Source organism: Triturus cristatus, chromosome 7, assembly GCF_964204655.1.
Source record: "Triturus cristatus chromosome 7, aTriCri1.1, whole genome shotgun sequence".
NCBI classification, from domain to species: Eukaryota; Metazoa; Chordata; class Amphibia; order Caudata; family Salamandridae; genus Triturus; species Triturus cristatus.
The window spans coordinates 147,215,087-147,241,065 of record NC_140590.1 but is presented as its reverse complement, the minus strand read 5'-3'; the positions used below and the strand labels follow the sequence as shown (position 1 = coordinate 147,241,065).

At 44.9% G+C, this 25,979-nt stretch overlaps 1 protein-coding gene across 7 annotated transcripts in view; it reads right to left on the bottom strand.

Moving 5' to 3' along the window:
• The window catches only part of LOC146809067 (sialoadhesin-like), a 514,967-nt gene extending 489,745 nt beyond the window's left edge, over positions 1 to 25,222 (bottom strand). For 2 of the 7 annotated variants that reach the window (XM_085614286.1, XM_085614285.1), the window contains exon 1: positions 24,639 to 25,033. The gene's annotated coding sequence lies outside the window, so the exon portion shown is untranslated. Of the gene's footprint in view, positions 1 to 24,638; positions 25,051 to 25,129 lie in introns of those variants that run through there. The other 5 variants (XM_085614289.1, XM_085614287.1, XM_085614291.1 and 2 more) reach the window with 5 other exon arrangements.
• Between the last annotated feature and the right edge of the window lie 757 nt (positions 25,223 to 25,979).

Genomic DNA, 25,979 nt, shown 5'->3' with positions numbered 1-25,979 from the left:
AATAAGAATAGTACCAGGCGCAGTGGGTTTCACGTATTTGACGTTCAATGAGGGCGATACAGTCCCCATTGCGTATAAATCACACTTGTACACCTCTGCTGAATTGCGTTTTTCCACTGTCGAGAAAGTTCTGACGGCAGTACAGATGGCGATCCTTAAAGAACGCGCACTGTCGCATGGAAAACAGATACTGGTTGTAACACGGTATCCTGCCCTAGAGGCAGTGACAAAAGCAAGTGTACCAAATTCTAAAGCTTTGCATCCACGGTGGATACAATGGGCCACAACTCTGACATCACCAGATATCACTTATATCTTTGACGCCTCTTTACAGACTCAGGAGTACTTACAGTATGAATTAGTTCATCCGGCTCCTCTGTCTTTGCGCCCGCTCGAAGAATACCATTGTGTCATATACACTGACGGCTCGGCGCAGCCCGCGATTGGATCAAAGCATGCCTATTCTGCGGCTTGCGCAATTGTCGTGGGTACATTCGTAAATGGTGAATTCCAATCTGATGCTGTGCATACGCAGTCATTGAGTGATTGTACCGCGCAATTGGCGGAGCTCCGGGCTCTGGTGCTTGCACTGGAGTTTGCTGATCCCCGAGTCACTACTCTTATAGTGAGTGACTCCTTTTATTGTGTCCAGTCCTACAATGACAATTTACACTTCTGGTCTCAAAACGATTATCGAGATACCAAAGGTAGCACAATTAAGCATAAACTGCTTTGGGTTCGAGTGGCAGACTTTAAAGAACGTCTCCCTCTCGTGAATGTTATTCACACTCTTGGTCACCAACGACTTGGTGTCCATGCTGTCGGTAACAGCTTGGCTGACGATGCAGCAAAAACCGCAGTGGCTACATACTTAGTGGCAGCAGTTACAAGATCTAAAAGTAAGATTGATGATGACATCTTGGCAGCTATTGCTGCTACAGAGAAGGGAAGTGATTACCCGAAGGGTTTTCCTTCTCGTTATTTTTAGCACTTAAGTCCTGATAACGTCCCGTTAGTGAGGATTAACGACGTTGGTGACAGAATTATTCCCAACGCGGACTACAGACCATCTCTGATACTAGCAGCGCACGAGGGGTTGGCGTCAGCCCACGCCGGTGTGTCCGCTACTATATCTCTGTTACAACAACGTTACTGGTGGTTTGGTTTATATAAACAAGCACGCGCTTATGTTCTTGATTGTGACATTTGCCAACAGATTAAACCTTCCACTGTTGCGCGCCCACCACAAACACAGTTGTACATATCTAATAAACCATTAGGTTGTGTTTATCTAGATCACTGCGGTCCTTTTTCTTCTGATACTGTGTAAAAGTATATCTTGGTTGCAGTGGATTCGTGCACACGTTTTCTCTGGGTATGGCCACAAAGGAGTGCTGACTCGCGGACTGTCATCAGGGATTTGCGTGTCTTTGTGGGAACTTTTGCGTGTGGTACCTTCCATTCTGATCAGGGCCCTGCGTTCGCCTCTAAGGCTTACAAGGAGGCTATGAGAAATTTGGGGGTCCAAGTCAAATTTTCGTCCCCCTACCGACCTGAGGGTAATAGTGTGGTGGAGCGAATGAACCGTGACTTAAAGCAATCTTTGACAGCACGTGTTTTAGGCACAGGCCGGAATTGGCTAGCCCATTTGTATAACGTCCAACGTGCACATAATAATCTCCCTAGAAGGTCTCTGGGTGGGCGGACCCCATACATGATGCTCTTCGGAATCAGAATGTTTGTCCCAGACCTTGATGGTCTAGACATGGTGGCGTCGACCGCACCCTTTGACGTAGATGATCACTGTGCTGTTTTGCAGACCCTACAAGAAGCCAGAGACACTCTTTCGAAGGAACACTTGCCCTCCACGTCTGATGCTGAGCTTCAGATTCCGGTAGTCGGCTGGCTACCCCGAGTTGGAGACCTGGTCCGTGAGAAGGTGGAGAACAAGAAGGAGTTCGGCCCCTATTATCGTGCACCGGTTCCAGTGCTTGGAGTGCAGGGTACAAGAACAGTCATTTTACCTCCACTTCCTAGTCGCAAAGAAAACAGGTACATCTCTATTGACAATGTCAAACTTCAGCGAGTGGCCGATACTTCTTAGTCTAACTCCAGCAGTTTCCTGCCAGACAATGCAAAGAAATTCAGTGTTGGTTCCTGCTTCTACCACCTTGTCTGATGTTGCCATCGAGATGCAGTCAGTTACTGATCCCTTGTTAATACCGCCGGCTGGTGGTCTGCCCGAAGAGACTGAGTATGCTTATCCTACAAATGGTCACTCGCCTGTTTTACAATCTACGGCGGTTGACCAGTCACGTTTCTCCTTTGACACTAACTCATTGCCTCATACTTCCCCTTCGAACATTGCTATTTTTGCTAGTTGGTTCAAAAGACATTTTTTGATTCCCCCTTGGACATACATCTGGCTGGTGCTTAGAAGTATTTTTTTGTTTATGTCCATTAGATTTGTAATAGTATTTTTCCGTCTGGTGAATGGCCACTATCTTAAAGAAAGTTCTACAATTAGACTTATCAATGGAACTTTGGCCCCCCACTCATCGTCCCACATCATGAAAAGAGACCAGACTTTTGTGAATATTACTGCCTGGCCCGTTTTGGATGGAATTGCGTGGGATGCTGTTAAATTCCAAATTCATGGACCTACGGAGGTCATCAATGTACCTAATGTGTTTCTATGGGTGATGTGGTTAAGCAGAACATTCGTTCTGATGATTGGGATGTTCATGCCATTGAAGCACTGTTTTCTGATTTGAAATATTATGCCGCTTTTGATGCAGAAGATTTATATGATAATGCAGCTAACTATGCAGAACAGTATTGTTTTCAGCATTATGGCAATCACTTCCTGCATAAGGCGAACACATTTCGTAATTTTGTAAATTTTACCCAATGGGAACACTGTCCCACCCCATCTTTCGGCAGTTCACCTACATTGGTTGATAAGTATACTTATTTTACTGATTTCAGTGTTTCCAACCCGGCATCCTTTTATTTTAAAGTGATGCCCGAGTCTGCCTCGAAGGTTAGACTGACACACACCAAATTGCTCTATTCTAAGTCCTTTATGGATGAGTTGTCAAAGGTTTTGATCTGTGGAAGGCTACTATTGATCTTAAATCGGTTTGGGGTTCCAAACCGTGGCAGGTTCAGGGAACTGAAGCTTTACATCGTGCCTGTCTTGTACCAAATCATATGTTGTTTTTAAATTCAACCATCTTCCAGACCACCTGTTTCGGATTGGCCACTTCTAAAAAACTAAATTTCCCTTCTGTTCCAGATCTGGGCACTTACCCAAATTGGGATAACCACACAGATCTGTCCCTTCCTGCTTTGCAGTCATTAGTTTCTAATACATCTTTCAATATTTCGAAATGTAGTAGTGAAGGATGGTTAATTTGGCAAAGCAGTTCCGATACCTGTCAACGTCGTTTTCTGGGTCTGAAACCGGGGTATACTCAGCAACGCGTAGACCCTCGGTTTGAGTCCTCTCATACAGTAACTACCTACTCTGTAGGGAAATTATGTCAATCCTGGCTGCGACATTCCACCTTGGCATCTGTCAAAGTTCATTTATCAAAATTACATGACAAAATAGATTTGAATGATTTTGTTAAAGGTCCTGTGAGTGGCATATCCAAGAGGTGGGCGTATGCTATTTACAACGAAGTATGGAAATTGTCGCAAATTGAAGCGGCTTCTAGATTGAGGGCTATTGATCAAGCAAATATGGAAAAGGTATTAGCCGTTATAGATAACAGCATTAACACTCTTTCTTCCAGAATTTATACATTAGACAATATTGTTTCTTAAATTGTTGATATTGTACATGATGATATGTCTGTATTGTACCATGGTCAAAACCAGTTGTGTTCCGTTATGCAGTTTGCATGGACTTTACAAACGTTAAAGGCAGGAAAGGTCCCCTGGGACTATCTGAATACGACATCATTATTCCTTCCCTTTAACCTTACTGTAAAGCAACAGTTCATGTCCATGAAAGATGCTACATATTCATTGTTACACATTGAAAAGTTGGAGCCGTTACCTTTCTCTGTGGCGGAATTGAATTCAGCCGTGTGGTTAGTACATGGGCTGATCACGCTCCCTTTCGCGCTTTTTAAGTTTACGTCATGCATGAAACACTATGCCCTGGGTAGATATGAACAGTTGGGTACCGCGTTCCTGCATGAGGTTTGGTCTCTCCCTTTTACGTATAGATGTACAAGAGACGGTACAGAGGTTTACCTGAAAGGTGAGGAGTGTACCTCGACACCTGATCATTCTGTAGTATGTAGGCACATTCAGTTACACGGTGCATGCAATGTACACGCCCCGAATTTGGCCTGCGTCCTCAAAGGTATCCCAGTGCCAGTGATTACACCGTCTTTCACGCTGCTTGCAAACGGTAGTTATTTGATTTTGAATAATGAAGCTTGCTGCGGGATGTTAGTGGGAATCCCATATATAGTAACTATCGCAGAGGGTAGTCTGCTGCAATAATGTTCTATTTCCTCCCCCGCATGGGCGGCTGGATGTTTCCATCTGGCCTTCGATTCCGACCTTGAAAGCAGAGTTCAACACGATGAGCAGAATAAGAGCTCTATTGTCCCAAAAGGAGGTGCCATTGACTTCCTCCCAAGAAACGTTTGTCCTTCACGTAGCAAATACGCGCACTGAGGTACAGGCGCTTTTGAATACTGACCTCCCCCTGCATTTTGGTGCTTTGATCCAAACACTTTTCAATGCCTCGTCCACAACTGGCCTGGCTCATTTTTTTAAACTTGTAGGCTCAGACCTCGTGACCTCCTTCCAAACTATTTTTGGTGTGATTCCGGCATTTTTTCATTCTATTTTCTCGAGCGTCTTTGGCGGTGTCCCTCTGATTCTGGCGCTGGTGGCAGGTGTGCTATTTTTACTTTTCATACTACGAAATGGCTGCTCTTTCTGTGCCACACGACAACCTGTCCCGTCTGCATCTTCTTCGTGACAGGATGCTTGAATATTATGGTACGCTGCCATTGGCGACTTTGAGCCTGGCGTATGGATTATCCTTCCGGTATTCCTACTTCACCTGCGTGCAACCTGTATTTCACTGCCTGGATTGTCCCTTTGAATGGCCTCTGGATTTGTGCTTAACCAACACGGTGTCTCCGGTGCCGGATTATGATCAACTGATGAGGCCCTTAGTGTCTCACGAGTTTGCCTGTTCTGGTGTTCGGATTATGGCCTGTGGTGCGGCGCATGGAATCCTGGGTAATTGGGACATCGCAAGGGCTGCCTTCTGACTTCTTGGATATGAGTTTTCTGGAAGAACACGTCGGTTGCCCTCTGATGGTGCTAGAGGCTCCGCTCATTGAAGAACATGTATGTTCCTTTTCTTTGATTAACTGGATGGCTGAAACTTTTAGTGGCTGTGCCAACGATTTCCTGTTGGAAGCTGTTGCTACGTATGCTGCATACACATTCATGGATTGAGTGGACTGTCATCCACTATATTTTTTATTTTTTCTGCCATGTACTGAACATTCCCGGTGACTTTGGATTGCTGGCCAAAACAGCGGTTTTTTCATTTTTTTACTTTCCCTTTTTGAGGTTCTCTCTTTTTCTCCAGTTTTCTTTTTTCTTTTCGAACTTGCTCTTAAGCGATACTTGGTTTCGAAATTGAATACGCCTTGTTCTGCTCTGTCGAATTTGAACTCTGCGTTCTCTCATTTCTTCCCTGATGGTTAGTGCTTCGATCAAGGGGGCATGTAGTAAGGAATCCCTTAATACGTACATACATTGTTAAGTTAGCATAACCACGTTAGATGTTAGAAAGCCATCTTGCTGCTTTTGCGCACGACACTGCGTCTACATGTTATTGTTTAAACAAACTGCTGACTCGCGCTTTGCGTCACACGAGAGGAATCTGTTGTTACCATCCCGAGCTCTGCGCAGTGACCTTGGTCTGTACATAGTGTAACAAACAGTCTGGGTCTTTAGACAATGCATGTTTTCCACTTCAGGTTGATCGACCCACTATTTAGCCATAACACACAGGCAGCTGCGAATACCTGAAAGTTGGTGCTTTTAATATTGCAGACATCATGTTTAATATTCAGACCGAAGACGAGCCTTCCTGCGAGAAGACTCCTGATGCTCCTGTGATGTGATTTCACTAAGCTGATCTTTGAGGTATGGGGTCCCCTATTCAAGCCTAAGAGACCTTTTATTAGCATAATAATAATGTTAGCTTCTTAGTAAAGGGAAGGTGGTAGTATCCACTGTCATTTATAACATGATCACTCCTTTTATATTCTATGGTTTTTGTAACGATGCTGATAGTTTTAATTATAATCATTTGTCTGCTTGTATTAGCCAAAGTACTGCATCTGAGGACACGTGGTCTATAAAAATAAACTCTTTTTATTTTCACCGTGTCTCTGTTTATTCTTGTTGTGGACTGATGTGAGAATAATATACGAACAGGTATTTCCGATTCCCACCATTCCTGAGAGTACACTGAGTCGCTTGTTCTGGGTTGTCTTTTCATTGGGATCGCCGAGCCAAATCTCGGATAACGAATGGGACACTTATGCTAGCCGGATACTGGGTTCTGGGTTCTGAGGTGAGTTTCTGGTACACCACAATTCACTGAGGTCCTGGGGTTCTACGCATAGTTCTGTGTATAAGCAGAATCCCTGCAACAAGATGGGAGCCCGAATTCTTCAGTGAGTGCAGCAAAGTATTTAAGGGCACCCTGCCTGAGGACTCAATGAAATCTGTAGATGCCCGCCACCCAGTTCAACATCTCACCACCTATACGGATGCCAGAGTTGCCCCATAACGGTGCATGGGCATGAAAAAGATGATCCACCCTGAAGAGACAATGAGCCCCACCATGCTTTGACCATGGCTTGCAGCGTTGGGCTGGTGGGGCTTGGCATAGGTGTGCCACTTTTGTAGAGTGGACGGAGTCCCTGAGGGCAACTCAGCAGGGTGCGCTCCAGCAGCACCAACTGCGGCAGTTCCAGGGTCCCTGGAGGCATGCAATTGAGCTCTACCAAGTGCAGGGTCAGAGTGTTGTGCTCAACCGACGGGACGCCGAGGCACCCACAACATTGGTGATCCAGGAGTTTGCTACTGGCTAACAGGGGACAGGAGGTCCCCCAGTCAAAAGACTGTATACTCCATTTCACGGAAAGCAGCAATGAAAGATGGACGAGTAGGGGCAGCATGCCGAGGGCGTATGTGTAGTGTGGTAGTGTTGCCATCAGAAATGCTTGTACCCTGCCCCATAACGAGAGTCCGAGTTGAGCCCACTTCTCAAAGTCCAACTTCATAAGTGCCAGCAGGGGATCGAGGTTACTATTGAACCCAGCAATTGGACTCTCCCATCTACGAGTCCTACCCTGCCACGTCATGCCATCCCAGTCCAGGACCCTTGGAAGTGGGCCTGAAGGTGGCCTGCCTGCCCATCTGTGCACCAAGCAGAACCAACACATCTCCTTTGCTGTGTGGCGCAAACCCAAGCAGAACCGATGCATCGCCTCTTCTGCATGGGTTCATTGTACGCAAAATACTCCACATTGACCATGCAGCAGCTTCGAAACTGCCCCTTGTGCATAGCTTTCCTGACTCAGGCCCTCGCACCTCTCTTTGACAGCAGTCTCAAAGATGACAGAGGTTGTTGCACTGCAGCTTCACAGCTCCTTGGAACCAAAGCATCGCCTCAACTGTGCGACACATCGATGACACCAAACTTCGCATCTCAAGCCCTCATCAATAGGATCCTCGACGACGATGCAGGACTTTGAATTGCATCGGTGCAGCACTTCTGAATTGATGCATTGCTTTAGCTGCACGACGCATCCTCTGTGCCTAACCTTTCAGTGAGAAACATTGGGACACAATTTCAATTGAAAAAAGGAGAAAAGGCATGGATAACACAGGAGATATGTTTCTTCAGCACGTACGATGACTCTCAGGGTTAAACACCATTTATATTAGAATTGTGTTTTTACAGAACTTTTTACGCTAATATGACTTTTTAATAAATGGTTTCAAATATGTTGAACCCATACTGTTGGACCCATTCAAAAGTTTACATGTTTAATTAGAGTAACGTGCAGCCGTGTACTTCGAGAATTAAAAGACTTTGGAACTTAAGCCATAAAGCATTCTGAGAAACGTAAAATTCATAGGCTGACCGCGGGATTGATAGTTAGTGAGTAACATATGATATCTGCTGCAGAGTTTTGCGCGTGCACGAGAAACACGTGATCGATCACCTGGGGGAACTACGGGTGATTAAAGTCAGAGAGAATTTGAAAGTATTCAGGCATTTATTACCGAGAAGGATAGAGGTGCATGGGCACACTGAGAGTAATTTGAAATACAGCTGCAGAAACCAGTCAAAAATGACCAAGGCTCTTTGATTTAATCAGTGGAGGAACACATGTCACGGTAAGCAGGTTACGTCAGTGAAGCAATTTTATTCCTCAGTGTGGACATGGTGTAGGAATGTTTGGGAAACACGGGAGGGTTGGACCTGAGATATGTTATGGCTTTGAGAATAGGGCTGTTATACAGAAGGTACGGGTTTTCTAAACTAAACAACTGTTTTAAGTAAATAGCAGCTGAAAAATAATTCTGCAGTGTTATCTTTATGAACTGGGAGGAAAAATTACTTTTTGAGTTCATTCAGGGGCCGATTCCGATCCGGGTCGGAAGGGCACTGAATGCGATCCGGCCAGAAAACCTATGTTTTCCGGCCGACTCGTACAGCTGTACGAGCGAGCAAGTACGATGCGAGCTATATGAAATTCACCGACCGAGTCGTTTCTGGGTCCGAACCGCTCCGTACATCTCGGTCAGAGGCTAACCGTGGCGTGCAATGGATGCGATTTACAACCGAGCCAGTACGATGCATGCATCGGACAGCCTGTGCGAGCCGGAGTGTCCGGCTCAAAAAAGCTCCCGGAGTCGGACTTCGGGGGTCCGCGTCGGACCCCCTAACACCCGCAGCCCTATGACTCGGACACAGGGGGAGACCTATGGGTCTCCCCAACACAGGCATGTATGGTGCGGATGGCACCGACACGTACCCATTGAAGGGGGCGCACTTGTTCGAGACGTACCCATTCAGTCAATGGGAGCCCATGTATGCGTCGTACGACCGGCTCCCCATGACTTCTTTGGGAGTGCGACCGAACAGAGTCCGACAGCATACGTGCGCATCGTACTCGCTCGGTCGGACTGTAGGGGTCCAGCTCGGATGGAAAACACTCTGGATCTGACTCGGTCAGATTGCTTTCTGACCCGGATCGGAATAGGCCCCTCAGTGTAATACACAACTAAGCTGATGGTTGTTTATTCATTTGTTTGTATTTTAGATACCCCTGATGAAGGGTACATCCCAAAATGCATTAGGTGATTTTAAAATAAAATCGTGACATGAGGAAACATTTGATGCTCCTGTGTTTTTGATGAACAAACTTGAAATATGTTAAGAATGAGTAAAATGAATTGATAACAATGAAAAGCCAAAAGGTGAAAAGTTATGGAGAAAATTTGGAAAAAGTGGAAAATGAAACAGAATTTCGATTTATTGGATTCATTTGTGACAGACGTGACTGTGCAGCTTGAAGGGGGGCTGATGTGGTCCCTGTGTGTTTACCACCCAGCAGAGCCAACACATCTCCTCTGCTGTGTGGCGCAAACCCAAGCAGAACCGAAGCATCGCCTCTTCTGCATGGGTTCATCGGACACAAAATACTCCACATTGGCCATGCAGCAGCTTCGAAACTGCCCCTTGTGCATAGCTTTCCTGGCTCAGGCCCTCACACCTCTCTTTGACAGCAGCCTCAAAGATGTCAGAGGTTGTTGCATTGCAGCTTCACAGCTCCTTGGAACCAAATCATCGCCTTGACTGTGCGACACATCGATGACACCGGACTTCGCATCTCAAGCCCTCGTCAATAGGATCCTCGACGATGACGCAGGACTTTGAAACGCATCGCTTTAGCTGCACAACGCATCCTCTGTGCCTAACCTTTCAATGCTTAACAACCAGTACCTAAGGTACTTTGTTAAGTGGGTCTAACTGGGTCCCTGTAGCCGATCCGCGCTTCATTGTGGTTGGCCTGAATTTGAGATTTTATCTCAGTCCAGCATGACTAGATATCCACGGTTAACGCTTCATGCTTTTCAGTGATATTTTCACTAAAATCTTTAAACCTGCATATCTCAGGTTCCACTGATAGGATTTTTGTTGTTTTGGTCTTATTTGTTAAAAATTACTCTATGTCTCTAAGTTGGATTGGAATCCTTTTGGGGTGTGTCTTGCGTATGTTACTGTTTGAAGTGTTGCTCAAATACTTTACTCATTGCCTCTAAGTTCAGCATGACTGCTCTGTGCCGAGCTACCGGAGGGTTGAGCACAGGTTAATTTAGGGTTTGCTTGTGAATTCACCCTGACAAGGATTGTGGTTTCTGCTTGTCTAGGGTCTCACCCTCCCCCCTCAACCAGTCCCCCGGTTTCTTATGGAGGCATATTGTTTGTATCCGAATATCAGGGAATTAATTTTTTATTTTTCTACTATTTTTTCAAACAAATCTGAAATACAGATATGGGATTATTTTTACTGTGGATTTGTAAAATCTTGTGAAGAATTTAAAACTAAGTTGAATAGTGCAATCCAGTAGTTTAAATATATTTTCTATGTCTAGTCCCTGTGGGTAAACATTTTCTGAGGCACTGGGCCATGCTATTGGTTTGACAAAGGCTGTAACGGCAGAATGTGTAACAATCAGGATTAAACATCTTCTACTGCACTTATGAAGTGCCAGTTCATTTCTCTAAATAGAATGATTGTGAGTTGCTATACATACGTATATACATGTATAAAGGATTTAATATTCACAAGCTTTTTCTTGGCATTTCTGCTACTAACCTCGCTTGGAATGTGAATTTTCAGATACTGATATGTTGATGAAGACAAAGGATTGTCATTCTAAAACTCGTTTAAATTTGATAATTGAATAATAATTTAATCTGAGTTGGAGAGACCTGTTGCTGTGGTTAAGTCCTTTGCGCCAAAGGGCACATGATGCTTTGGCTGTAATTGTATTAGTTAAGTGGATAGATTTTGTATTGATGAGACCTGAAATGTTTGGGTGTTCATCACTGATAATCCTAGTGTAATGTTAAAATATGTGGTACAGTAATAAAATTATAGTAGTTCAGGTGGACGACACTTGAGAAAAAGTAGCTCTCACTACAGAAAGGGTCAGTGAGTCCTGCTCCGGTTATTGCTGGTACTCTTGGTTCATAGTTCACATATAGTGCGAATAATACAGCGGGGCCTGCAACATGGCTAATTTTCTTGTGACTAGCTAGATTTAGAGTTGACACAGTGTATGTTTTGCTATCAGTAGTCCTGAGAGTCTCGTTGGAGATCCCTCCTCTACATATAAGGGATAAGATGTATGAAAGGGTTTCACCCATTTCAGGTCTACAGAGAAACACATAGATGCATAACACACAAGAGTATGCGATGATTCATGATCATTTTCAGTCATGTACTTTTCACTACCATCCTCCAGCTCTCTGGAAGTTGTTGTCCTGCTTCTTCCTAACAGGACTGGTTTTGTTTACACATCAGCAAATCATGGGTGTAGGAATGGGAGAGGATGGAAAGGATATGACCCCTCTCTGGAGATGTTTTAGTGACAGTGTCAAGGTAGTAAGCAGCCAACAGGGCTTCATGTGAGTTTCACTGTAAAGCAAAACTAACAATGTCTAGGCTCCTGCCTCATCAACACCTCTTGTTGCTTAGAAGTTTCTTGCGGCAAAAAGAAGCAATGTTACATCACTCGTGTGTCCAAACATTATCAGAGGAGTGCATTTATTACTGTACAATAGCACAGTTGCGTTCTGTATGTGAGAGGCTTAGAATGTAACGTTCATTTGATCAATCACACCCCATTTTATAAGATTTACATTTTGGCATTTTTTAATCAGTCCTTCTACACTGGATAACGACATTTGCTTTTTGTTTCGAAGATCTGTAGAGCAAGTCAGGAAAGAATGCTGTAGATTGGAGATTAAGTCAACAAAGCAAATGTAAAAACAAACTACATTTGAAAAACTGGTTCACTATCATTATACATTATGACTAATGTTTGTTTTTAGAATATGGAGACATTGTTGCATAAACAAGAATGAAAGACTAGGCGTTGGCATCAACTATTTCTTCAAATGGCTCTCAAGCACAACAAGAAAAACAGCCACTCACTCCCTAATCACACAGCAAGTTGGACTATAGGAGCACCCTCATGCTGGGATCACCAGGCATCTCACTAGAAGACCACAAATTCAGAACCCAGTACCTGGACTCATCCTCCACCTCACAAAACTCACATCACACCACACCTCAGGGAGCTCCACTGGCTCCCACTACAGAAATACCCTCATTTTAAACTACTCACAGTCAAAGTACTACATAACTACATAACTTAGGCCCTACCATCTGAAACAGTCACATCACCTTGCACCAGCCACCCAGACCCATTTGCAGGCATCCCACTCAAACATATCTCATGCATAAACAGAACCAGATCAGGATGGCTGGCCCTCTCTCCTAATGCATGGAAAGACTGCTCACCTGGGGCCTAAATACTATTGGTGCAGCAGGTGCAGTGCACCAGGGCCAATAGCCCTAGGGGGCACATTAAACCCTGATAATTGGTGTATTTTAATTGGTGTATTTTACTTTCTCAAGAGAAGTCAAACAGGCCATTTACCTTGCTTGCAGCTGGGCCATTGCATCCTTTCTACAGTACTACCTCTCATTCCACATTCAAGCTTCCTCCCCTCTTCTTGAATTCCTCAAGAAGCTGAAGATCTGCTTTTTCAATTAACCCACCTACTTGAGGCAGGGCTAGGCACACATACCTGCTTAGCACCAGTATACCCTCTCAGGTAATAGTATGCTCTACATATTAGCAAATAACAGACATTGGGCTGTTGGTTGAGTGGGTTTGAGCCCTTCTAAAACAACAGCCACAAAACCACAAACCACAAAAGTCACTAAATTAGCCTGTGCTTACCCCTCTGATAGCTTGCTACAACTGTAGTCAGGTTTACCTTGGAGGCAATTTGTAAAGTATTCATGCTGCACTTGTGGTAATAAAGTGAAAACACACCACAAGAAAAATCCCACACCAATTTAGCAAAACAGAGGAAATGTAATAGATCACAGCAGCAGGCAACCCTCTGAGCCCTTCTGCTGAGGGTCCTCTTTTTATACATAGTGACTCTTTTCAAGTGGTAGAAGCTTCTGGAGGCTTTCCCCCACAGAATTGTCTGTAATTTCCTGCCTTGCTGCACTTGTCCCAATTTATCAGTGGGCACAATAGGCTAGTGTGAAGTTTTTTCTGTGAGAGCAGGGCACATTTTATTGAAGTGCAAGTGGGGTTGTGCACAGCTCCGCACCCCCATCTGCCTGAGATAGCTCGCCAAGGCACGTCTAGTCCTATATTGTGTGGCAGCGTGGGAAAAATACACAAAGGACAACTGACAAGTACACTCAGTCTGACCTAGGAACAGGCAACAAATGGTTAGGACAAGAAAGTGCCAACGTTATAAATGTGGCATTTTCAGACCTGCGACTTAAAATCTGGCATTTACCATTAAAGAGGATTTAAAATTACAATTCCTCAGACACCAAACATGACTTTTCCACCTGTTCCTAATCAAAGGTTAGCATGTATTAAATGTAATAACGTAACCCTATGTTATCCTATGGTAGAGGTAAGCCTCAAGTATTGAGAAATTACATTGTAAATTTTCACTACCAAGGCAAATGTCTAGGTTTTTAATTACAATGCACCCTATCCTATGGGCTGTCTGGGATGTTTTAAAGGGCTTCTTAAGTGGGTGGTACAATAAATGCTGCAGACCCACTGGTAGAATTTAATTTACCAGCTCTGGGTATATAGAATACCACTTTAGTCGGGACTTATACCTAATTGGCATATTTAAGTTTCTTGTAAGTCAAATTTGCCATTTTTTAGGGAGTGATCACAAACAATTTAGCACTTGTTCGCAGTGAAGTGCACAGTGTTCTAATGCTAACAAAAACACATTCAGAAAGACCACAGAGAGAAGGCAAAAGGTGTGGGAGAAGACCACCCTAAGTCTGACAGGTCTAACAATAACTATTTATTGAGAAAGTCACTTGGGAGGCCATACCATCTCCCTATCACATTGCAAAGTTTGGAACTAGAGTATCTTGAAATCCTCACTTCTGTATTTGGGCACTAGATAGTAAATAATCTTTTTATGGAGTTTAATTATCTGCTGCAAATGGTGGAGTGCCTAGAAGCAATTCGGTTTGCGCTCGGGCTATATATGGAAAATCTATTAATTCACAGTGAGGCAATGTCAGTTTCTCTATAGCTGTCCAGTGGCCCTATTTTAGGAGTTTGTAGATCATACAAAATAAAATATTAATAACTTATTTTTATGTATTGCATTACTAAACAATCTGCTGTTTCTAACCACTATAAATTGCAGGTGTTTCTTTTACCCAACTCAATGGTACTTACTGGCCTCAGAAGGATGGATCGCCAAGTTAGCCTTGTTGGCATTGGAACCAGAGACCTGCAGATTATTATTTTTTTTTTTAAACATTTTTATTGAATTTCATTTTATAACAACAAAGTTACCCCTCCTCCCTCCCCCCCATTTCGAACAAGATACAAAATTCAGGGTTTCCCAAAACACAAAAAGCAAATAAGACTGTGGAGAGTGTTAATGCATACATTTGATAAAAAAGAAGAAAAAAAAACAATAGCTCCAATTTGTTTGACCTTTCCCTTTGGAAGAGAAAAAAATAAATATATATAATCCTAAATACAATTGGACAACCATTGTATCAATGGATCCCATATCAACATACCTCTTTTGCACTTATTACGCCCTTTTCTTTTATATATGGCTACCTCTAGATTGCATGTTGCTAATAGGCGAGCCCTCCATTGCTGAAACGTCGGAGGGTTTGGATCCAGCCAAGCTGAGGCTATACAAAGCCTAAGGATAGCCATAGCTACAAAGATCAACCCACATACGCTTTTAGGACAAGCACAATCTGTTATACCCAGCAATATTTCCTCTGTAGATATATAGATATCTGTTCCAGATACTTCTGAAAAAAAAAAATCGGAAATCTCCCTTATTAGATTTGACAGGACATTGCAGGAGGCAAACATATGGACACTATCAGCCTCAAACAGTGAACAGCGTGGACATGAAGTACCTTTCCCGGTCCCCCACTTGGCAATTTTCTTCGGAGTATAATACAATGAAAAGAATGTTTTATAATACTGAGCTTGTAGTTTAGCTGACATAAAGCTGGATTGTGACATTTCAAAGGATCGAGCAGGGGTTTGGGGTGATACAGTTAGTTTTGTCTGCCATGTCTCGAACTGTTTCTCCATATCGTCGGAACCCAAGGAGTTCAGAAATTCGTAAATCTCACCTATAGTTAGAGAGGATCTTTTACAAATCCGGTCTATAATTTGCGTAGGGTGAAATTTCTCCCTAGCCCCCCCTTTATTAACAAAAAATCTCTAACCTGCAGGTATTTAAAAAAATCTCTATGACAAAGGTCATAGTCTCTGCGTAAATCTTCAAAGGTCTTCAAACCTGCTTTATTAAAGAAACAGCCAAGCTGAAGTATCCCTATTTGAATCCACCGATTCATACACCTGTCGTCAAATATCTCGGGAAGATCATTATTTTTGGAGATAGGGGTGTAAAATGAGAATCGTCCTAAGCCTAGCAATTTGCGCAAACAACCCCATACCTTATAAATACCATAAATACTCTTAAATTGTATTTTCTTGAAGTAATTATCATTCATATGACGCCACAAGCATCCTTCAGAGCCTCTACCTAATATGAGTGTTTGTGGACTAGGTATACTATCGCCTATGGGTTCTACGGAAATAAGAGCAGAGCAGTATCTCAAAACCGTGGCCCAATAGTACAATTTAAAACTAGGCATTGCCATCCCCCCTCTATCCTTTGGGAGAGTGATGTATTTTAAAGCCCGGCGTGGATTTTTATAGCCCCACAGGAATTTAGAAAATAAAGAATCAATAGACCGGAACAGTTGGGGTGGAAATTCTAAACAAATGGCCCTAAAGAAATATAAAAATCTGGGGAGATACAAACCGCAGCGCGGTAAAACGGGACCTGTTGTAAGGGCTGCAGATTTTAATATTTTACTTGGGGCAGTTTCTAGCGTGTTTAGCGCGTTTTCGCGCGTTTGGCACTTGTTCTTGTTTCATTTGTTGTGCACTGGCTGGGCTCTCCCCCCCCTCACACCTGCATTTAAATTGTGGAATACTCACCACCGTTTTGGTGGGCCCGGGTTCTGTGGGTGGTCCGGGGATCGTCTTTCATCGGCGACCAGCGCCATCTTGGATTGGGTCCAGGCTTTTTTTGGCGGGCGCCATCTTGGAGCGTCCAGGCGCTCCTCCCTCCACTTCGGTGCCTATTTAAAGTCGCTCTCACCCGCGCAGCGGGAACGCGCAGCTAGGACGCCGTCACTTGCCAGAGTCTTGCCAGAGTCCTGCCAGAGTCCTGCCAGAGTCCTGCCAGAGTCCTGCCCGTCAGCGTCCCGGAGGCGTTTTGGCGGCGGGCGGGGCTCTGTTCACCGAGAATGAGTAATCCGGGCCCTCATTTGGTGCGGTACTCTTCTAGGGAGCTGCGCTCCTTGAATCATAGGGAGAGCTGCTGTTGTACTGTCTTCCCGGGCCGCTACAGAGGTAAGTCGCGATGTCCGGGTTGTGGCTGGCATCCGACACGGGTTCTGTCATCAGCCCCGCCTACTGACAGTGCTGGTGCAGAGTATGCCTGCATGCTGTTAAACACCAGATCTGCACGCAGCCATGCGCAACACATCTTTGAGCTCCTCGAGACAGAGAAGCCACTTTGCCTAATGCTGACGGAGACCTGGTGGGGTGAAGCTTCCAATCCTGATGTGGCTATGGCCATTCCGCCGGATTTTGATGTCTTCAGGAAGGACAGAGCGAAGGGCAGGGGTGGCGGGGTTGCATTGATGGTTAAGAAGGGCACGCCCTGCACTATCCTGCCCACTGAGGACATCCGCGGCTCGGAATCGTTGGCTTTTTCAATTGTGCTAGCGCCGCATCAATCAGTAAAGGGACTGTTAGTCTACCGCCCCCCTGGTCCACTTGGGACGTTTTTTGCTGATCTTGATTCGGTGCTGGTGGGCCTAGCACTGAGAGCAGAACACTGCTTAGTGGCGGGGGACTTTAACATCCGGATGGATGATCCGTCGGACCCCGCCGCTATTAAGCTTTTGGAGGCTATGACTCCGCTGGGTCTTACCCCGCATTTGCAGGGCCCGACCCATGAGAAGGGGCACACTCTAGACCAGGTCTTCTCGACCTCGCCTCTAGTGGTGAAAGAGATTCTCCCGGTCTTGTGGTCGGATCACTGGCTGGCCAAATTTGTAATCAGCGGCAACGCCAGGGCGCCTTACCCTGTCTCACAGCAGCGGGGACGAGCCTTTAGAGCATTTAGCAGGGTGACCCCTGAGATGCTGGCTCAGGCTGCTGCGACGTACCCTAGTCCTCTGTATGGCGAGCTAGAGAGAGATCTGGAGTCCCTGCAAGAATGGCTGACGGAGAGGCTGAATGACCTGGCCCCAGTCCCGCCCCCCCGCCCGACATCTAAGCGGGTCTCGGCCCCTTGGTTCACCCCTGCTCTGAAGGCTACGCGGCAGCAGTGCAAGGTAGCCGAAAGGGCCTGGCGGGCACATTATGACAGCAAGGACAGGTCTGCCTACATGGCTGTGGTTAAAGCTTACCACCGAGACATCCGCCTCGAAAAGAAAGCCTATCTTGCGGGGAGAATCGAAGCAGCTTCGAACTCCAGTAAGGAGATCTTTACCATCGTTCGAGAATTCATCTCCCCTCGGACTACTGCTTCGGAAGAGGGGCCCGCAGAATCTTGGGCGGCGGATCTTGCGTGTTTTTTTACAGGCAAGATCAAACTCATCCAGGACTCCTTTCTATCGAGTGAACTGGTTATATTGCCGCTGCCCGAGGCGGGCTCGCCTCCCTCAGTTGCGCAGGGTGCCTTATTGGCTGAGTTTCCTTCTCTGCCAGCCTCAGCTTCTTTAGCGCTTATGGGCAACTTAAAATCTGGGTCTCCGCTTGACCCCTGCCCTGCTAAGCTCCTGGGTAAACTGGCGGAGGTGGTTAATCCGCTGGCGCACCCTCTTCTCAACCTCTCGTTGAGTCTGGGAGAGGTGCCGCCAGTATGGAAGCAGGCAATGGTCATCCCGTTGCTTAAAATGCCGGGACTTGACCCGAAAGCCCCAGCCAATTATAGGCCAATTTCGTTGCTGCCGGCCCTTGTAAAAATTTTGGAGAAGCACGTTCAGTCGGTGCTCTCCAATTTTCTGGAGTCCCATGAGATCTTACATGACTCCCAGTCGGGCTTCCGTTCACATCGCAGCACCGAGACCGCGCTCCTTGAGGTTTCTGAAACCATTAAAGGGGTGTTGGATACCGGGGGCAAAGTCATGCTGGTGTTGTTGGACTTGTCGGCGGCTTTTGACACCGTCCCCCATGAGGGCCTGCTCGCAAGACTCTTTGAGATTGGTCTGTGGGGGACGGTGCTCAAATGGTTTTCTTCCTTTTTGGCCGGCCGCCGGCAAACGATCTGGACATCATCTGGCACCGCCGTAATGCCGCCTCTGGGAGTCGGGGTCCCTCAGGGCTCTATATTGAGCCCGACCCTTTTTAACATCTTTATGACCCCTTTGGCGGCGGTGGCGGAGTCATTTGGTGCCCGGATCGTGTCGTATGCCGACGACACCCAGCTCCTCTTCTCCTGCGAGAGAGGGGCTGACTTTGACGGGGAGAGTATCCAGAATTGCCTTGGGGCTGTGTTCGCATGGTTCCAACGGAACAGCCTCAAGTGCAATTCTGACAAATCGGAGGTACTCTTCTTTGGGTGCGAGACGGAGCCTAGCTGGCAGGCCTGGTGGCCCATCGACATGTTCCCTCCGTCCGGCTCTTCTCCCATGGCTAAAAACTTGGGGGTTAAGATGGACAAGGGGCTGACGATGAAAGCCCAGATCTTGGGGGTAACCGGCACTTGCTTCGGCCTGTTAAAAATGCTGCGGAGGTTCCTGCCTCTCTTATCCGAGGAGCACAGGAGGCTGACGGTGCAGGCTCTGATAGGCTCCAGGTTGGATTATGCCAACATTCTTTACCTGGGCCTGCCAGAGTATCTGCTACAAAGGCTTCAAGTTGTACAGAACGCGGCGGCCAGGGCCATCTTTGGCCTAAGTAGACGGGCCAGCGCCTCTGGGTTGTTGGTGGCGTTACACTGGCTACCCATCCGCAAACTGATTGCCTTTAAGGCTCTGACCCTGGCCTACAAGGCGCTCCATGCGGTGGGAGCTAAACATCTTCAAAAGAGACTGACCTTTTACAATCCGACTCGCTCGTTGAGGTCAGAATCTCTACTCTTGGCGGCTGTTCCGCGTGTGAAGAGGGCTCGCCTGGGGGGCCGCTCTTTTATTATGTTGGCCCCACAGATGTGGAACGCACTACCGCTCCCTTTGAGGGGGGCGTTCACTCTCCTTGATTTTAGAAGAGGTCTCAAAACCTGGCTGTTTTCTCAATAGGTCTCCCAGTTGTTTGTTTTCTTTTTGTTTATCTTTTAACCTGCTTTTAGTTGTGTTGTGTTATTCTGAAATCTGTTCCCCTTACCTAAAAGCGCCGGGACAGTCTTTTTGAGTAACCGTTGCGCTATACAAAAGAATAAATAACATAACATAACATAACATTTTAAAAACATTAGATCTTCCTCCTAACGTTAAATGAAGGTTATTAAGACGTAACAGATCTTTCTTTGTACGTTGAATCAGAGGCTCTACATTGTCCTTAACTATATTATCCACGTCTGCCGATATGCTAACGCCAAGATATATAGCTTTGTTAATAACTCTAACATCGTTCATCGTTATCTTGTCATTAAGAATAATCTGCGTTTTGGTCTGATTTAATTTATAGCCAGAGACTGATCCAAAAAATAGGGCCTCTTTCTCTATCTCAGCAATTGCTTTACTTGGATTGCTAGTGACTATGGCAATGTCGTCTGCGAAGGCTAGGGTTTTAGTCTCAAATTCATGTACACATATTGAAGGGATTAATAAATTTTGCTCTAGCCTCCGAATAAACGGATCAATATATATCGCAAAAAGAAGGGGAGAACATGGACACCCCTGCCTTGTCCCCCGTGTGATGATTACTTTGTCTGATAACATCCCATTTATTGCCACCCTAGCGATAGGCTCAACATAAAGCATTTGTGTTGCCTTAATGAATCGTTGACCATAGTGTAACATTGCGCGCCAGAGATATTCCCTATCAAAGGCTTTTTCGGCGTCAAGTAATATGAGGGTCATAGGGTCTCCTGTCACCTGGGTAGAGTCAAAGAGAGATATTACCCTTTGGACGTGGTCAATTGTGGATTTCCCGGGAATAAACCCATGTTGACGTTCCGATACAATCTTATATATGATGGGTGCTAGTCGGTTAGCTAAAAGTTTAGAATATATTTTCGAATCGCCGTTTATCAATGTAATAGGACGGTAGGACCCAGGTTCTAAAGAATTTTTTTTTTTTTTTGTAAAAACAATGGTTTTAGCGGAGGACCATGAAGCTGGTGGTTTTCCACCCTCGAAAATATGGATAAAGAGTTCCTGCATAATATCTTTCAATTGTAGTGAGAATTTGACATAGAATTCTGTTGGAATACCATCCATGCCAGCGGCTTTCCCTGCAGTGAGGCTGGTCATAGATAAGAAAATTTCCTCCCAAGATGGAATACTATCTAAGCTATCCTGACCTGCAGATTTCATTGTAAATTTAAAACATTTGTGTTTTCCTTTTACATGTCCAAAGACAAGGTTGTGATTTTCTTTTTAGCCTGCATTACTGCCACCATTTTATTCAAAACATTCTTTGGCCTGGGGAACCTGCAACACTCCTGGGAAACATCATGGTCAGGCTAGTAAAATTTTAAAATTCCCTTTGTTGCAACATGTTTTTAAAAAAATGTCGAGGTCACTACCAAAAATTAAACACGGGAGAGGAATCCAGGCTCCCTAGCTAGGTGTAATTAGAAGATGGTATTCACAGACCACTACCTGGTTTGTCACATTTACAGAGGCCTTTATTGCGCCGTATTGCTATTTGCATGGGCTCGCAGGGCTGTGGTGCATTAAACCGGATGAAGGAAAAAAATTGGAGATTATACCAAAGTATCTTTATGTGTCAGCAAATTAAACCATATCTTAAGAAAAATAAGAGTCATTTTAGCTGTGCATGGAATCAATGGCACAGTTTTATAGATATAGCTCAGCGAACTCTAATTTAGTTTTAAAATCCCTTAATACCAATTGTTTGTTTCCAAGCAAAAATAAGGAGGCGATTTGTTAGCTCAGCATGGTAAATTGGTACAGTAATAGGTGAGAGTGGAGCCGTAGAGGAACAAGCAGGGGACAAAAGTCCAAAAAGACTTAGGTCCTTATTACAAGTTTGGAGGTCCGTTGTGAGCAGCAGCAGATTCCCCCATTCCTGACCTGTTTCGGAGCACAGATTTTTATTCATTTTCACTTCGTGTCTCCCAAAGTACAGGGACAGTGGCATTTGTTGTCAGAAAGATTTAGGGCGCCTTCTCCTTTTCTGGGACGGAGTGGTTTTGTCATGTATAATTTTCACTTACTTTTATTTGCTAAACATATATATGCATGCCACCTTCACACAGCTGCAGAGCTTAATGTATTTTGCAAATGTTTGCGAACAAAGACGGAAGACTTGCGAAATCACTTTCACCAGGCCAGACTTATTGGTTTTTGCTGATGAGAACTATGATATGTTTGTATTTAACTAACACAATTGTGATTTAGTAAACTATTCCCTTGAGCAGCAAGTCTCATTTTAAAAAGGCCATAGATAATGGAATTATGTCATAACAACATGATAGGACCATTTTTAATTAGCATTCACCTTCACACCAACAGATTTTCATTGAGAAATAACCTGATGCAGGATCATTTCAGGGAAACCACGGCATATGCAGTAACGTTTTACTTTAAAAAACACATGTTGACGGGGCATCATAATTCTTTGCAATTAGTTTTATTGCTTGTGCATTTACACATGTGGGGAGGGAGGTATTTAGCGACCGCTGCACAAAACATTTGCTCTGGGCGCGCTGTACAGCAGGTGATGAAGCCCGATTGAGAGGGACTAATCACTGTTTGCATTCTCATAGGCTCGGAACACTGATCAATGGTGTTTATTACTTTGTTATCTGTAATTCCAAACATGCCACTGTGTAGCTGCAACAGGCCGTGGTGATTTCCACAGAAAAGCCTCCCCCCCCGCTCACCTCCAACCCTCATCTCCTAATGTAATTTCATGTATATTTCTTACATAATGACCTACTATTCTGTTACTTTATTTTATCTTAGCTCACATGCTTTTTCATTTCCATTGTTTGTCACTACAGCAGAGCTGCTCTCGTTTTCATGAAAATACATGCTGCACGCTATGGTACCTCTCTACTGAAAAATGTCATTTGCCTACATTTTTTTTCTTGCGGAATGCCACATGTCCCGCGGGGGCAATTATTGGCAACCTGATCACTTGTTTTTATTAATTTTTGTTATAATTTTTATTAACATGACGCTGTGCATGCACCCTCAATCAAGCCAGGTCTCTCTTTCTTCAGTCCAAGAATAGAGTGGAGACGCTAGGACATGGGATCTTGCTTGTATTCGAGTGGGTCCCGTACACACTACACTCGTGTTTAATATTGATGGACCTGGACATACCCAATTTAATTTGTGATCTTTGAACAAGAGAGAATTCTGACATTTTTATCGATTATCCTGGCATGATTACATTCACCCATTTTTGGCCCTTTAAGACCACTGTTGTCATCTCGACTATTTTGCCCGGTCACTGCCTATGGAATTGCCATTGTAGTTTATCACTTTTGGGCTCGTTACCTTTGGTCCTAATTCTTCTGCCTGAGCGTTTTCGCAGCACTGCTTTTATAGCATTGAATATAACCCCACCAGGTTGGAATTATCACCGGTTTTTGGATTTTACGGTGGGCCATTTTGAGTTAACAGCCCTGAAGATTCAGAGACCATTGTGCTCTCTGATGAAACACGTGTTGGCTGGCTGCTCGATGTAACAGCATAATAAAGAAGATTAAGATCAAGATATCCCTGCTGGATTTTGCCCTATTTGTTCTTGAATCATTGACCTTGCTTGTTGTAATATTGTATGTGTGCACAGGTTTCTTTTGCCTTAGCTTATGTGGTAGGGTTTCCCTGCGCAAATTAAGGGGTTATTAGGGGGTTTCCCCTTTCCTGTTTAGCACCATACCACATATTTCTTCCTTTTCATAGGATACAGTCACGTTGATAGCTGAGCGCCACTTCTTCCTTGTATTCAAAACCCGCTCTTTGTACATGTATTAGGTCTCTCTTATACTTTAAACATAAAGCACTTTCTGCGCCTTCTTAGGAAGCTTCTACTGACATTTTTGTGGCTTGTCAATCACAGCACAAGGCATCTCTATGCAACACTATGTATATTATAAATTAACAATATGGTGGTGAACGATAATCCTGCCGAAGTCACGCTTCAGTGCCTCTTAAATTGACTGCCTCAGCTTACAAGCCTTTCCGAGCCTCTAACATTTTGTGCCATCTTTTAGTGTTCTCAGGCAAATCAATTTTAAGGAGGCAGAGTTAACAAATGGCTGCACTTCCCAATCATCACTTTCAGAAATACTTTAAACAATAATAAAAAAACAGTGAGTTTTATCTCTTTACCCTCTTCTATTTCTGTGAATTTTAAGGAATGGATTGGTTCGACTGGCTGTTTAACAAAGCTTTATGCGGCAGTGTTGAGTAAATTATGCAGCAAGATAAGGAAACATTGTAATATTGAAAGTACAATTAGTGGTAGCTCAGGTGCTATGGTATATATTTAGCAACCACTCTCGCGGCCCACACAAATGACCACAATTGTTTCATGACAAGTACTTTTCAAAGCAGTGCTATTAGTGTCAACGCTTCCACGTGGAAGAACAGTAGATGTGGCAGCACCCAGGAAAATGTGCTGCCTGGCTAAATACTTATAAAGATCCCGAAGGCGAGACCGATTGCATTGCAAATGCTTGTTATTAACAGGGTCACCTGACCTGTGATGAGTGGGAGTGCAGTGTGGGGTGCGACAGAGATGGAACACTAGAACGTGTCCAGGAGGACACTACAAAAATGGCCCTGAAAAATCTTTTAAAGAATGTGAAAGAGATACTGCCATCAATCATGTCGTACACTACTTCGAGCGTCCGCTTGCCCTCCCAGACGTTAAATTCTGCAGTGAAACCTCTCTATAAGCGGAGGGGGCGGGCCTGGGTGAGGAGTAGCAGGGGAGCCGGAGAGTAGCTGTGAGTGAGTGACAAGCGTTGGCAGGTAAAAAATGGCTAAACTTACCTGAGCAGCGGCCTGAAGTGCACCCAGTCCATCCGAGGAAACCTAACGCGTCTTCGGTGAAAAGAAGCGCTCCGAGGACCGGCGCGCTTGACCGGCTGTCAAGGGATGTGACCGATACAGATAAACAACAAACACTGCTTGCACTACAGGTGCGGCGGCGCGGGGCTCAGAGGTTTTCAGAAAAAAAGGAACATCAGATCGGAGGAACCATTCTGAGAAGGAAGGAAGTGTCGAAGAGAATGAGTGTTGGAATTGTTCGTGGCTCACCCTCTGCGTGGACCATGCTCATAACAGCCACCTGTGCAGCGCGCGCTGCAGTTGAGTTCACTTTTCGCGTTTACTACAGGAGTTTCTCTTGTTCAAATGAATGGCGGACTAAATGAGGGAGTGTCGAACTGGAAAGGGGTATCTGTGTGAGCATGCGCACACTATTTAAAAGGGAACAATAATATAACATGTATTTAAATGCCAAAATGGACGACGGAACTTACTCGTCAATTATCAATCCGTCTCCAGCCTCCTAAAGTGTAATCCGTAAAATACCATGTGAATATTCGTGAATATTCGTTTCACCGATTACTACAGACTGCAGTGCACTAATAACCCGTAACCACCCTATTAAATCTCACCCCACCGCTTCTCGTGCCTGCCATCCTGCATATTGTAGCCTCTTGGGAACTTCTCCCTCCCCAACCCTTCCTGCACCAGAAACCAGTCTGACATTGTTGAGGCGTCTTCATCCCAGAGTCCCAGTGCTCTCCCAAAGGGTGGAGACTCCTGCCCTAAGATAAGGACCAATGGACTCCACACTTCTTGATGCATTCAGTAGGGCGTGGGCCACCACCAGTCATCTGCTCTATTGCCCTGGGTTGTCACAAGACTTCATTGCATTCAGTGCTTAATTTGCAAAATATTAAGTGCCAGGGCTCTGACCAGGAGGTCACTGCAGCTTGCACCACCCATCGCCCTTGTCATTGCTGCCAAAACAACTACTAACCATCTCTCTCGCATGTAAATGCAACAGTTCATATTATTCTAGGTCCCCAAAGTTAAAGGAATGGCTGGGAGGGCAGGTATTAGCAATTTTTTTAAATGTATTTTGTTTTCCTAAACAAATGTTATACTGCTCATTTTTAAATTACATGAGCAGCGCCACCTTGTGGCAGACTGCCCTAAGCGTGGTGTTGACAATTAGGTGGTGGTGCCAGCACCGCAAACCAATTAAGTGCCGGTGCTCAGCACCGGAAAGCTCCTGCTCAAATTAAGCACTGATTGCATTGCATTGCTTTGCACGAGGGGCTCGTTTCTTTCCCAACACCTTGCTGACAGTCGCTTTGCAGG